Genomic DNA, 14,910 nt, shown 5'->3' with positions numbered 1-14,910 from the left:
ACTTCTTTTTCTACTCTGGTTAGAGCCTGTTTGTGCTGTCCTCTGAAGGGAGTAGTACACACCGTTGTAGGAAATCTTCAATTTCTTAGCAATTTCTCTCATGGAATAGCCTTCATTTCTAAGAACAAGAATAGACTGTCGAGTTTCAGATGAAAGTTCTCTTTTTCTGGCCATTTTGAGCGTTTAATTGACCCCACAAATGTGATGCTCCAGAAACTCAATCTGCTCACAGGAAGGTCAGTTTTGTAGCTTCTGTAACGAGCTAGACTGTTTTCAGATGTGTGAACATGATTGCACAAGGGTTTTCTAATCATCAATTAACCTTCTGAGCCAATGAGCAAACACATTGTACCATTAGAACACTGGAGTGATAGTTGCTGGAAATGGGCCTCTATTCACCTTTGTAGATATTGCACAAAAAAACAGGCATTTGCAGCTAGAATAGTCATTTACCACATTAGCAATGTATAGAGTGCATTTGTTTAAAGTTAGGACTAGTTTAAAGTTATCTTCATTGAAAAGTACAGTGCTTTTCCTTCAAAAATAAGGACATTTCAATGTGACCCCAAACTTTTGAACGGTAGTGTATATTTCAAGCATCCTCAAAAAGCCTGAAAAATCATTTTGCATCCTCAAAAATTCAGGAAAATCATGCTATGTCTTATTTTCAGGGTATCTCTTATTTTCAGAAAACAGGGTAGTAACACCAATAAAATAAAAAAAACCTTATTGCATTTCACCTCTTGTTAATTAAGTACACCAATAAATCCCTCTATTGTACAATTGTTACCATACTTAACCAGAGTACCCACCCTGAAAACAGCAACTTTCACCCTTTCTGTGCTGTTACCCTAGCATAGCGTAGAATCAGTATACTGGCATAATAACTGGCATAATAAAACATTAACCCCTTAACGACTGCCCCATCGGGAAACTACATCCTCAGCAAGTGGGCTTTAATCCTAGAGGACATAGTTTTATGCATCCTCTTAGGATTAATACCCACTAGCCTGAGGTCGTGACAGCTCCATGCTGTCGTTGCCCGCAGGTAGCGGACAGCATGGAGCTGTCATCCCAGGATGCGGGCAGTCCCCTCCGGCATTGCGATCGGTGCTATCCAATGGATAGCGCCGATCGCAAAAAAGTAAAGAAAAGTCCGTAAAAAGTTATCGGATCGGATCGGATCCATCAGAGCAGCGGAAAATACTCACCCGGCTTGTCCGCGGTGTCCCCCGGAGATCAGGTCCTCCCGGACCCGCCGCCGGCCTTCTGCGCATGCGCGCCAGACGATGACGTCAGGCACATGCGCCGAAGCCCGGGAGCCCCCGGCAAATTTGAAATCTCCTGGCTCCCGGCTCCTGTGAGCGGTCCCCGGGCACGCGATCGCCGCTATCCAATCGCGAAAAAGTTTTTAAAAAGTGTCAGTTTCACCTCCCCTAAGTCCTCCCCGATGTCCCGAGGACCCGAAATCCCCGCCTGCGCGTGCGCGCCCGATGTCAATCATCGGGCGCGTGCACAGAGGGGCTCGAGTCCCGGGAAATTTAAAATCCCTCTGCTCCTGGCTGCCATGTGTAGCCAGGAGCAGAGGGATGTCACTGGGGACATGATCACTGTCATCCAATGGATGACAGTGATCATGTAAAGTAAAAAAAAGTGTAAAAAGTGAAAAAAAGTGAAAAAGTAAAAAAAAGTTTTAAAAAGTTTTTAAAAAGTTGAAAAAGCTTGCGTTTCATCTCCCCCCACGGATCATATCCGTGAGGGAGGATGAAATGATGCACCTAAGGCCCGCGGATTTATCCGCGGACCTTACCCCGCCTTCTGCGCACGCGCCCGTCGCCACAATGGCAGGCGCATGCGCAAAAGCCGTGGATTGCCAGGATAATTTAAAATCTCCACGCTCCTGGCTACAAAACTTAGCCGAGAGCCTGGAGATTTCACGGGGGCCGTGGTTAGCGTTTCCTGATCACGTGTTCGCCATTATCCAATGGATAATGGCGATCTCGTAAAAGTTAAAAAAAAGGTGAAGGTTCATCTCCCCTCCCCAATGCGATCGGTGAGAGGAAATGAAAATTTTTACCGGAGGCTCCGTATTCATACCCCGACGCAATATTCCTCCGTGAACTTTCCCGTATTCCGCACATGCGACCGCCGACAAAACACCGGACACATGCGCAGGAGTCGGGGAGCCCAGGAAGTTTAAAATCTCCTTGCTCCCGGCGACCAACGGTCGCCGAGAGCCTGGAGCAGTGACGGGTGGCCTCGTTGAGCGGTCCCCGGTCACGTGAAAAAAAGGTAGCGATCTACCTTTGACCGGTCTCACATGACCAGATAGGAATTACGGATTCCGCATGCGTCTGATCTGCGGTAATACGCAGATCAATCGCATTGGATTACACAATTTCGCTCACATTAGCGGGTCGGAATTGCGTAATCCACTCGCAGAAAAGAGAACGCAGCAGGTTCTATTTTACTGCGGATATCCGCAACATAGGGCCCATTGTGCTCCACGGTTGTGGATAAACCCGCAGCCCATACGCTACTACATTGTGTACGGGCTGTGGGTACCCGCGTCATCGCTAAGAGACGGTGCGGGAAATACAAACAAAATTTTAAAAAATATACTGCGCATGACCGCCTATGTGAGTAGGCAGTTATGCGCAGTACATTACGTGGCCGTACGCAGGGTCACAGCCGGGCTCACAGCTGGGATCTGCTGTGGGCCCCCGCAAGCGGATTCCACCTACGGCTGCGTGAGCCTGGCGTTATTCAGACCGCTACCTGTAATATGCAATTTACAAGAAGCCCCGGGAACGCTCGCCTTCATGCAGTTCCAGGAGCAGCTTGTTGAGCGTCTTCTGTGCGAGACCGCCGGACCTCATCAAGCTTAGGAAGACTCACAGTGCGCCACTTTTTACACCCCATACCCGCCACTGAGGTCACGAAATACCCCCAAAAAGCATGAGAGGAGGGGGAATACCTGGTTTTATTGCCCCATGCACCCATCCCAACCAGCCTCTGTAATTACCCCTGTCTTCGGAAATACCACACAGTTCACATTATTACTTTTATCTAAGATTTGGGGAACGCCGAAAAGGGTGCGGAGGGGGGGGGGGATATTTTTAGGGAGTCAATTTTTATTCCGTACAAATGAACAATGGGGCCTGGGATTTATTCAGTTGTGCCCTGCAATCCAATGGGTATTCCCTGCATTACAGGCCTTGCCATGTGTCCTTAAGTAGATTAGGGCCACAAGGGGTATGTTTTTGAACACGGGACAAACGGGGGTATCCATTTTGGGGTGAAAGTCTTCCTTCCTATGTACACTGTACAAAAAAAACTGTTTTTAAATTGACAAAATTGCCAAAAAAATGAAAATCGTAATTGTTTCCTTCTGCTTTGCTTAGATTCGTTCAAATACTGTGGGGTCAAAATATGCAATACACCCCTAGATGAATTCGTTAAGGGGTCTAGTTTTTAAAATGGGGTCATTTGAGGGGGTTCCTTATCGTTTTAGACGCTCAATGGCTCTACAAGTGGGCGATGGGGCCTGGAATTTATTCCGTTGTACCCTGAAATCCAAGGGGTGCTCATTTCATTAGACGCCTAGCCATGTGTCCTTTAAGTAGATTAGGGTCACAAGGGGTATGGTTCTGAACACGGGACAAACAGGGGTATCCATTTTGGGGTGAAAGTCTTCATTCCTATGTGTGCTGTACAAAAAATACAGTTTTTAAATTTATACAACTGCCAAAAAAATGAAAATTATAATTTTTTTTCCTACTGCTTTGCTTAGATTTATTCAAAGGGTAAAATTGTAGGGTAAAAATACACAGTACACCCTTAGATGAATTCATTAAGGGGTCTAGTTTTCAAAATGGGGTCATTTGTGGGGGTTCTCTGTCGTTTTGGCCGCTCAAGGGCTCTAGAAGTGGGCAATGGGGCCTAAATCACCTTCATGCTAAATTTCTGTTCTGAAAGCCACCGATTACTCCTTACTAGAGATGAGCGAACGTACTCGGATAGGCACTACTCGTCCGAGTAATGTGCCTTATCCGAGTACCGCTGTGTTCGTGCTCAAAGATTCGGGATGCGCTGCGGAGCGGGGAGCTGCAGGGGAGAGCGGTGAGGAACGAAGGGGAGATCTTTCTCTCCTTCTCTCCCGCCCGCTCTGCCCCGCTCCCCGCTCCGACTCACCTGTCAGCAGCGGAGCGCCCCGAATCTTTGAGCACGAACACAGCGGTACTCGGATAAGGCACATTACTCGGACGAGTAGTGCCTATCCGAGTACGTTCGCTCATCTCTACTCCTTACATTTTGGGCCACGTTGTGCATCCACACATAAGATTAGGGCCACAATGGGTATGTCTCTGAACACGGGACAAACAGGGGTATCCATTTTGGGGTGCAAGTCTTCATTCATGTGTGTGCTGTACAAAAAAAGCAGTTTTTAAAACGACAGAATTGCCAAAAAAACGAAAATCACATTTTTTTCCTTTTGCTTTGATTGAATTCATTCAAAAACTGTGGGGTCAAAATGGGCAGTACACCCCTAGATAAATTTGTTAAGGGGTCTAGTTTTCAAAATGGGGTCAATTGTGGGGGTTCTCTTTGGTTTTGGCCGCTCAAGAGCTCTGCAAAAGTGCTATGGGGCCTAAAACGCCTTCAAGCTAAATTTATGTTCTGAAAGACACCAACTACTCCTTTCATTTTAGGCCCCATTGTGCATCCAGACATAATATTAGGGCCACAATGGGTATGTTTCTGAACACGGGAGAAACGGGGGTATACATTTTGGGGTGTAAATCCTCATTTTCATGGGCACTATAGGAAAAAAATATGTCTTTAAAATGACATATTTGCAAAAATATGAAATTTTATTTTTTCTCCTCTAAATTGAATTAATTCCTGAAAAAAACTGGTGGGGTCAAAATACTTATGACACCCCTTAGTGAATACACTAAGGGGTGTAGTTTTTAATTTGGGGGGGGGGGTATCTATTATTCTGACACTCATGAGCCTTTGCAAACTTGGCTTAGTGCAGGAAAACAAAGTGTTCCTCAAAATGCTGAAAAGTAATGTTAAATTTGTACATCCTATAAATGGTTAAAAAAAACACAAAAGTTTTTCAAGTGTGCATTCAGAATAAAGTAAACAGATGGAAATATATATCTTATCAAAAATTTATACAGTATATTTGGACATATTTGAGATATTACAGTTGAAAATGTGAAAAAATGACAATTTTTTCAAACTTTTTCCAATATTGGTACTTTTAATAAATATACACAAATTATATTGGTCTCTTTTTACAACCTAAATGAAGTACAACATGTGGAGAAAAAACAATGTCAGAATCACTTAGATATGTAAAGCCTTTACGAAGTTATGCTAAGTTGAACAACGCATGTCAGATGTCCAAAATTTGGCTACGTCACTAAGGCACAAACAGGCTTCGTCACTAAGGGGTTAAAATTTAGAACACAAAATCAGCAACAGTTAAACTCACCCTCTAGGAATGCCCATAAAACAGCCAAGAACTCCCTGCCTTAGGGTGGGGTTTGTATACATCCATCACAGGAGAGTTCAGCCAACATCAGACTATTGGCAAGTAGGTAGTACCAGTAATTCTATGGGTGCACATTGAACCTTGGTGTGCCTCTGAATTTATACAAGGGATTTTTTTACTCATGTACTTCAAACTGCATGTATAAATCCTACTCACTTCCTGCCACCTCGAACTCAAAAACATCTCTTGGATATGATCTTTCCTCAACTCTGAGTCAACAAAAATCCTCATCTCCTGTCCCAACTACTGCAACATTCATCTCTGTAGCCTCCAATCCAACACTCCAATCCACCCTCAACAGGAGCTCTTAGTGCATCAGGTATACACTGTTACTAGTCGTAATCAAATGCAGGGCATCAGGTGTGTAGCCTGACCCGATATCCCGATGGGAGTGGACAGTAAGGAAAAAAGCCGCCTTTGGAATAGAGCGCCTTCGCTTCACAGCGCCTGGGGATGACAGTAGCATATGAGCAGGAAGAGCAGTACAACACAGGAGTGAAGGGGCAGAGTGGGACTAAAAATAAAGTATATTTAGAGACCCTTCAAACACTGTTATACACAGCAGTACAGTAGTGTCCGCATCTGTTCTGTAGTGAACACTTGTGGTGAAAATGCATAAAAGTGGTTATTTGCAGCCCCCCATTTTGTGTCTTAGTAGCCATGAATATAAACTATAATGATTGTATAATTTGATTTTCCATGAGTGTATGATGGTATGGACTGTGGACCTTTTTGTAAAAGACCTATTGAGCTTGATAATCCTGTGATAACATCACCATTGTCTGAAGTCTTTTTTGACCAGACTTTGTTACACTCGAAAGGACTTTTTAGCCGCAAAAATAATCTTTCAAATGGCCAAAAGATTGAAAGATTTAGTGATGCTTTTGCATAAAGCGTTAATAGCTTTAATGGCCATTAACACTTTAATCATCTTAATTTGCATGTAAAAGGACCTTTAATCATCTTCCTTTTCCTCCAAATGTTGTTTGCTGTGGTGGGCTTGTGTTTAAACACACACCCAGTTATGTAAACATCTGCCAGCAGATTCCATTGTTTTTCTCCTGGCAGAGTACACAGTGTACTGATTATGTATGGAAAGCAAAATTCAAGGAGTTCACTGTGTATCCTGCAGTCTTTTGAAAGATGAGTGAAGTGCATTCAAAAGGAAAGTATTTGTTCAGTCTTTCAGCGGCTGAACAATGGATTTTATGTGGTACAAAAATCCATCATTCAAACGAAAAGTGCACAATGCCTGCATTTATAGCTCATTTTTAGCCATCTGAACTAACTTTTAGCGATAATTGTTGCATATAAAACGGCCTTAAATGTGACCAATTTAGATGTGCGATAACTTCAGGGAAACAAACTTTTGTTTTTTACAACGCAAATATGCAATTGCTGGGCCCCTCCTCGTTCTTTAACGAACTGATTAGGGCCATCTTCTCTCCTACTCTTGCCGCTCTATGGCGGTCTGCTTCTCTGGTGATGACTGTAGGTGCTGGCTAAGCTGATTATGCTGGGGAGGCGAGGGGTAAGGGGAAGCCCACTTACTGCTTCTCCTGGGTGGAGGGTCCACCTTTCCTGCCCCCCCCCCCAACCCCCTCTGCTCACCGCACTCAGTGCTGCATGCTGCATCCTCTATTACAGATGCATTTCAGACTTCCGCTGTTCTCCTGCACCCTCTGTGAGATATCGCGGTCCTCTTATGTCGCTATGGGTTGCTTGTGATGGATTTGTCAGTGTAGCTCACTAACAAACGTCCACCATCAGTGCCGTCCCTGAAACACTGCAGTGTTACAGAATAACCACACTTTGACGTTTGCCTCTTTGACTCAAGAACGGAGCTCTTGAGTCAGAGGTGAGCCGCACCACACTCTTTCTCTCACTAGCTTCAGACCGCCGCCGCTGATGTACCTAGAGCTGTATCCCCTCCCCCCAGCATCTGCCATGCATATAGGATATGCAGGATGCAGACGTCAAGGGTAGGGGGAGGTCAGGGGTCACTCCCTGAGTGAGCAAAATACTCCTATTGGGACCACAAGGAGGGCACAGTTACTGGTAGCAGCCACTAGAATAATGCAGAATAAAAACCATCATTATAAGCCACGCCCCAAATCACACCTCCTTTTACCTTGACCAGTATTTTTTTGTGGCAAAGGTGGCAACTCTCCTCCCCACCCACATCATGTTGACTGACAGGTCTCTCCCTATACAAGAGCTGGGAGAGGAGCTGTCCGCCTACATGCCATAGGAGGGAAGAGTCCAGCACGGCTTGCTTCGTTGACTCAATAACTCAGCAAATTTCAAAGTGAGGTTATTCTAAAATATCACAGAGTTTAAAAATAACGGACACATGGGGGCGCTGTGCAGTTCTCTCCGGTTTCACAAGCCGCATGAACCCGATGACAAGTGTCCTTTAACAAAAATCCATCAAACTGAGAGCACCTGGATGGAGTAGTCCATTGAAAGCCCAGTAAGATTGCATTCACATGTTGAAATTTCTGTGTGTGAAAATCATTTCCATTCATCTGAAGAGGGATGTTTTGGGGGCAAGAACTTAGATTTCCATGAGCACTGTTTAAACAAAAGACATTTTTGCAATACATCTTCCGCCTGTGAATATATACTGTATCCTTAGGGATTAGAGATAAGCGAGCATGCTCGGTCGAGCATTAACATACTTGATGGCGCTCGAGAAACTTTTATGTCCCCTCCCCGCATGTTAAGCGCCATTATAAAGCCAGTAAACACGCAGGGTAGGCTTTACCACTTCCTGCTGTGACGTGCCAACCCTCTGCACATCTACAGCAGTGAGTGGCTGGGCTGATCAGGTGACCGCCCAGTATTTTAACTCTGGTCACTCGCGGCTCGACTCAGACGCATGCTGCATGAGCTTAGGGATAGAATTGCTGCACTAGGGAAAGCATTAGTGTAGGGATTAGGTTGCGGTTAGGCAGGGATCCTTACTACCAGAACCCAACAGTTCTTTCTAGGATTACTACTCCTCTCATTGTGTGCATCAGCATTTTGGCTGGCTGGGACCAGAAGTGCGCACAATTTATTTTTCAAGCATCCCGGCTGCATTCTGCCCACTGTTACAGGTTTTATGCAGTGTACTGCCAGGGGTGTACACATAGTACATAGGAAGTAACAAAACTCCTATAATTTCTCTTATTTTTGTGGGTTCAAAGCGTACGCTATATACCCGTGTGTTGCTGCTGTGAATCTACACTATCTTATAACAGTATACACACTAGAACAATTTTTTGGCCCTGCTGAATGCATACGCTATATACCAGTCTCTGTGGGCGGTGAATTAGCGCTATCTAACAACAGAATACACAGTAGAAAAAAATTTCTGGCCATGCTCAGAGCATACTGTATCTACCAGTCTCTGTGGGCGGTGATTTTTCGCTATCTAACAACAGTATACACTGTAGAAAAAAATTGGGGGGCCTGCTCAGAGCATATTGTATCTACCAGTCTCTGTGGGTGGTGAATTAGTGCTATCTAACAACAGAATACACAGTAGAAAAAAATTTCTGCGCCTGCTCAGAGCGTACTGTATTTACCAGTCTCTGTGGGCGGTGAATTTGTTCTAACAACAGTATACACTGTTTTAAATTTTTGTGGGCCTGCTCAGAGCGTACTCAATCTAAAAGTCTCTGGGGGCTGTGAATTTGTTCTAACAACAGTATACACTGTTTTCAATTTATCTGGGCCTGCTGGAAGCCTAAGATATATACCCGTGTCTGGGTGGTGGGAATCTCCGCTATCCAACAACAGTATACACTGTTTATTGTGTCTATTTTGGCCTATAAGCGTACGCTAAATAACTTGCATTTTGCGTAGCATTTAGTCCAAGTGCTTTATCCAACATGATGAAGACTAGGGGTAAGGTTCGAGGTCGAGGACGTGGAAGTGGGCGTGGGCGTCCAAATAAGGGTGTGGGCAGAGGCCAAGGTCCTGGGCGGGGTGAACAGTGCCTGCTGGATTAGTAGAGCACCGCGTATCTCCGCTCCCCAGCTTCATCTCACATTTTGCAGGTCCGGTTAGTAGACCATTATTACAAGCACAAGAGTGCGATCAGGTGCCGATGTGGATAGCGGATAACGCGTCTAGTAATTTATCCAACACCTAGTCTTCCACGCAGTCCACTCATGCCGGCCAAGGAACTGCACCTCTGAATCCTCAGGCTGCTCCTCCTTCCTCCCAGCCTGGTCACTCCAGGAAAAGGAGAGATTCTGAACAGGCATACTCCCAGGAACTGTTCTCGGGTCCCTGTCCTGAGTCGGAAAAAACGGTTCATCAGCCACCTGAGGAGATTGTCGTGACGGATGCCCTAAATTTGGATCTTTCACTGAGTCAGGGTAATGAGGCTGGGGACTTCCAAGTAGTGTCTCGAGAGCTTTTTGTGGATGATGGTGATGAGACACAGTTGTCTGTCAGTAAAGTTCTTGTTAGGGCAGTAAGTCTGAGGGAAGAGCAGACAGAGGATTCAGAGGAAGAGCTGGTGGACGATGAGGTGACTGACCCCACTTGGCTTGCTAAGCCTACAGAAGACAGGGCTTCAGAGGGGTAGGCAAGTGCAGCAGCAGAACAGGTTGGAAGAGGCAGTGGAGTGGCCAGGGGGAGAAGCAGGGCCACAGCAAATAATCGCCGAACTGTTCCTCACAGCACCTCCTCGCGGCAAGCCTCCATGCAGAGGGCTAGGTGTTCGAAGGTCTGGAGGTTTTTTATTGAGAGCACGGACGACCGACAAACAGTGGTGTGCAACCTGTGCTGCACCAAGATCAGCAGGGGAGCCACCACTATCAGCCCCACCACCACCAGCATGCGCAAGCATATGATGGCTAAGCACTCCATGAGGTGGAACGAAGGCCATTCACCGCCTGTGGGTCACAACACTGCCTCTTCCCCTGTGTCACAACCTGGCACAGAGATGCAATCCCCCTTCCAAGATGCAGGCACGAGCGTCTCCCAGCCTGCACCCACACCCTCACCTCCAAGGTCCTCCACTGGCTCCACCAATGTGTCCCAGTGCAGCGTTCAGCTGTTGCTAACCCAAGCTTTGAAACAAAAGCGGAAATACGCGGCCACCCACCCACATGCACAATCTTTAAATGTGCATATTTCAAAACTACTCAGCCTGGAGATGCTGCCATATAGGCTAGTAGAAACAGAGGCTTTCCACAATCTGATGGCAGCGGCGGTCCCTCGGTACTCAGTGCCCAGTTGCCACTGTTTTTCCCAGTGTGCCGTACCCGCCCTATACCAGCACGTTTCACGGAACATGAACCGTGCCCTCACCAAAGCGGTTACTGGAAAGGTCCACTTAACCACCGACACATGGACAAGTGCTGGTGGGCAGGGACACTATATCTCCCTGACAGCACACTGCGTGAACTTGGTGGAGGCTGGGACTGAGTCTGACCCTGGGTCCGCTCACGTGCTACCCACACAAAGCATTGCGGGTCCTACCTTGGTGATGGTTTCTCTAGCTTATTATGCCACCTCCTCCAAACACCCCCCCCCTCCTCAACCACCTCCACCTCTCAATTACCATGTGTGAGCACGTCGCCTGCAATCGGTAGCTCGAGGTGCTGCAGCACTGCCGTGGGGAAGCGTCAGCAGGCCGTGCTGAAACTCCTGAGCTTAGGTGACAAGAGGCACACCGCCCAAGAGCTGTTGCAAGGTTTGACAGAGAAGACAGATCTGTGGCTTTTCCTGACGAACCTCCAACCAGTCATGGTCGTGTGTGACAATGGGCGTAACCTGGTGGCGGCTCTGCAGTTTGACAGACTAACACACATGTCATGCCTGGCCCACGTGTTCAATCTGGTGATTCAGCTCTTTCTTAAAAAGTACCCCTATTTGTCTCACCTGCTCAGCATGGTGCGCAGTTTGTGCTCACATTTCAGAAAGTCCACCACAGATGCTGCCACCCTCAGGACACTGCAACATCGCGTCCAGCTGCCACTGCACCGACTGTTGTGCGACGTGCCTACGCGCTGGAATTCTATGTTGCACATGTTGGCCAGGCTTTACGAGCAGCGTAGAGCCATTGTAGAATACCAGCTGCAACATGGCCGTCTGAGTAGTAGTCAGCCTCCGCAGTTCTTCACAGAGAAGTGGGCATGGATGGCAGACATCTGTAAGGTCCTAGGAAACTTTGAGAAGTCTACACAAATGGTAAGCGGCGATGCATTATCAGCGTAACCATCCCGCTGCTTTGCCTGCTGAGAAGGTCGCTGCTAAGCATTAAAGCCGATGCTTTGCGGTTAGAACAGGAGATGGGGGATGACAATACGTCGCTTAATAGCCAGACCACCCTCGCATCTGTTTCTCAGCGCGTATTGGAGGAGGGGGAGGGGGAGGAGAAGGAGGAGGGGGAAGAGACTGCTGCCCACACTGCAGAGGGTAGCCATGCTACGTCCCCCACATCTGTTCAGAGTGTATGGGCTGAAGAGGAAGAGGAGGATCATGAGAGTCATCCTCTTAGTGAGGACAGCAATGTGTTGTGTACCGGCACTCTGGCACACGAGGCTGACTTCATGTTAAGTTCCCTTTCCCATGACCCTTGCGTTAGACGCATTCTGGCCAACACAGATTACTGGGTGTTCACCCTTCTCGACCCACGGTATAAGGAGAACCTTTCCACTCTCATTCCCGAAGAGGAAAGGATTACGAGAGTGATGCAATACCACAAGGCCCTGGTGGAAAAGCTGATGTTAAAGTTCCCATCTGACAACGCTAGTGGTAGAGGACGTAGTTCAGTGGGCCAACTAGCAGGGGAAATGCGGGGGACAAGCAGCATGTCCAGTGCAGGCAGGGGAACACTCTCCAAGGCCTTTGCCAGTTTTATGGCTCCCCGGCCAGACTGTGTCACCACTCCCCAGGCTAGGCTGAGTAGGAGGGAACACTGCAAAAAGATGGTGAGGGAGTACATTGCCAACCATACCAACATCCTCCGTGATCCCTCTACTTCATACAACTATTAGGTGTCAAAGCTGGACACGTGGCACGAACTTGCACTGTACGCCTTGGAGGTGCGGGCCTGCCTAGCCGCTAGTGTCTTATCAGAGAGGGTGTTTAGTGCTGCTGGGGGGATTATCACGGATAAGCGTACCCGCCTGTCAACTGACAGCACCGACAGGCTTACACTCGTAAAGATGAACAAAGCCTGGATTTCCCCAGACTTCTATTCTCCACCAGTGTAAAGCAGTGGAGCATAAAGATTCTTTAAGCTGGAACAGGAGAACCATGCACCCTCTATCACCCCAAAAAAGGGGAGAAGTAGCTTGGTCTATCCCTCTTTGATCTTCCTCCTCCTAAACCAGCATGTCAGTATGCTGAACAGCCAATATTTTAGAGGGCCAGAAGTAATTTTTTCGGAGGGCTGCCTCCAGGCTCTGTTAGCAAATTAAGCAAATAGGAGCTCTATCTTTAAAAAAATGTTTCTGGGTTTCACCTGCACTCTGGGTAAACACATTTTTCAGAGGTACACCTGTACTCTTGGTACACAAATTTTTCCGGGCTTCGCCTATTCTCATAGCAAACAAATTTTTCCGGGCTTCGCCTATACTCTTAGTAAACAAATTTTTCAGGTGTTCACCTATACTTTTGGTATACCAATTTTTCAGGGGTTCACCTATATTCTTCGTACACAAATGTTTCAGGGGTTCACCTATACTCTTGGTACACAAATGTTTCAGGCGGTCGCCTATACTCTTGGTACACAAATGTTTCAAGGGGTCGCCTATACTCTTGGTACACAAATGTTTCAGGGGTTCGCCTATACTCTGGGTACACAAAGGTTTCCCAGCGTGGTGTTCAGCTATCTGGCACATACACAGAATGAATTGTCCTGCTTTGGCCACTCAAATTTCTTCATGGTTCATGATGTCCTTGTAGCGATCAAAGGAACCTTAACTGATTTAATGAGACTTTCACAGGTTCACTGTATACCTGTGGTGGCAACTTTTGCGACACCTCCAGCTTCAAGGCAATCTTTTGTTTTAGAATGGATTGTTGAATTGTGCAGATGCTTAGAAGTACTAGCATTCGAGTCCGCTTTATGGCCACTCGGTTTCCTATCAATTTTGTGACGGAGGGGGCACGGAATTGGAATTCTGATCAGCACTGTATAACCAGACAAAACTTATTGTACACTACATATTTTTGAATTAAAGTGGACATAAAATACCCTGAGTGGTAAACAGCCGGTTTGGTTTGGGTCTGATAGACGTACGCACCCCAGGGGGTCAGCGCTGGTCGCCATGTATTAGCTCTTGTTTTACCACAGTTATATGAGATACTGGATTGGACCAATCAAAGGAAGCGTAAATGATTTAATGAGACTTTCACAGGTTCACTGTTTACCTGTGGTGGCAACTTTGGCGAAACCTCCTTCTTCAAACCAATCTTTGGTTTTAGAATGGGTTGCTGAATTGTGCAGATGCTTAGAAGTACTAGCATCCGAGTCCGCTTTATGGCCATGTTTGTGGCTCCTGACAAATTTGTGATGGAGGTGGCACGAGATTGGAATAATTGTAACCCAACAGTCCTTTCTAGGACTACTACTCCTCTCATTGTGTGCATCAGCGGTTTGGCTGCCTCGGTCCAGTAGTGTGCATGAAGCATTCGCAAGCAGCCCGGCTGTTTAACAAGACAACTCATTGTACACTGCCTGCTTTTAGATGTCCACTGACATATAATGCCCTGAGTGGTAAACAGCAGGATTGGTTTAGGCCTGATAAACGTACTCATCCCTTGGGGTCAGCGCTGGTCGCCATGTATTATCCCTCTTGTTACCACAGTTATCCGAGATACTGGATTGGAGCATTCACAGGAAGCGTAACTGATCTAATAAGATTTTCACAGGTTCACTGTATACCTGTGGTGGCTACTTTTGTGTCACCTCCTGCTTCAAACCAATCTTTGGTTTTAAAATGCATTGCTGTATTGTGGAGATGTGTAGAAGTACTGGCATCTGAGTCCCGTTTATGCCCACGTTTGTGGCTCATGAAATTTACTGACAGAGGTGGCACGGGATTAGAATTATGATCGTTCGGTAATTTATCAGCAATTCTCATCAGCATTGTGGGCTATCGCCCCCAATTTCAAAGAGGGCCGCTGCCGGGCCCTACCAACCCTCTGCAGTGTGCCTGTTCCTCCTCATCCAATACGCACTTATAAATAGACATGAGGGTGGTGTGGCTATCAAGCGACCGTGTGACATAAGGACAGCTGAATCCTGCACTGCTGTGGATGCAGGCTCGTGACTGTGTCCTGAGGAGATTGGACAGTAATCCCAGCAAGTAACACAGGAGAAGAGGCAGTGG

General features: G+C 46.7%; 1 protein-coding gene across 4 annotated transcripts in view; it reads left to right on the top strand.

Annotated features, from left to right (window-relative positions):
* Positions 1-14,910, top strand: part of LOC136625585 (arylsulfatase H-like) — a 381,691-nt gene that overhangs the window by 277,787 nt on the left and 88,994 nt on the right. The window lies entirely within an intron of this gene.

This window comes from Eleutherodactylus coqui, chromosome 4 (genome assembly GCF_035609145.1).
Source record: "Eleutherodactylus coqui strain aEleCoq1 chromosome 4, aEleCoq1.hap1, whole genome shotgun sequence".
In the NCBI taxonomy this organism is placed as follows: Eukaryota; Metazoa; Chordata; class Amphibia; order Anura; family Eleutherodactylidae; genus Eleutherodactylus; species Eleutherodactylus coqui.
Note: the sequence above shows the minus strand (reverse complement) of the source record. Positions and strands in the feature narration are given on the sequence as shown.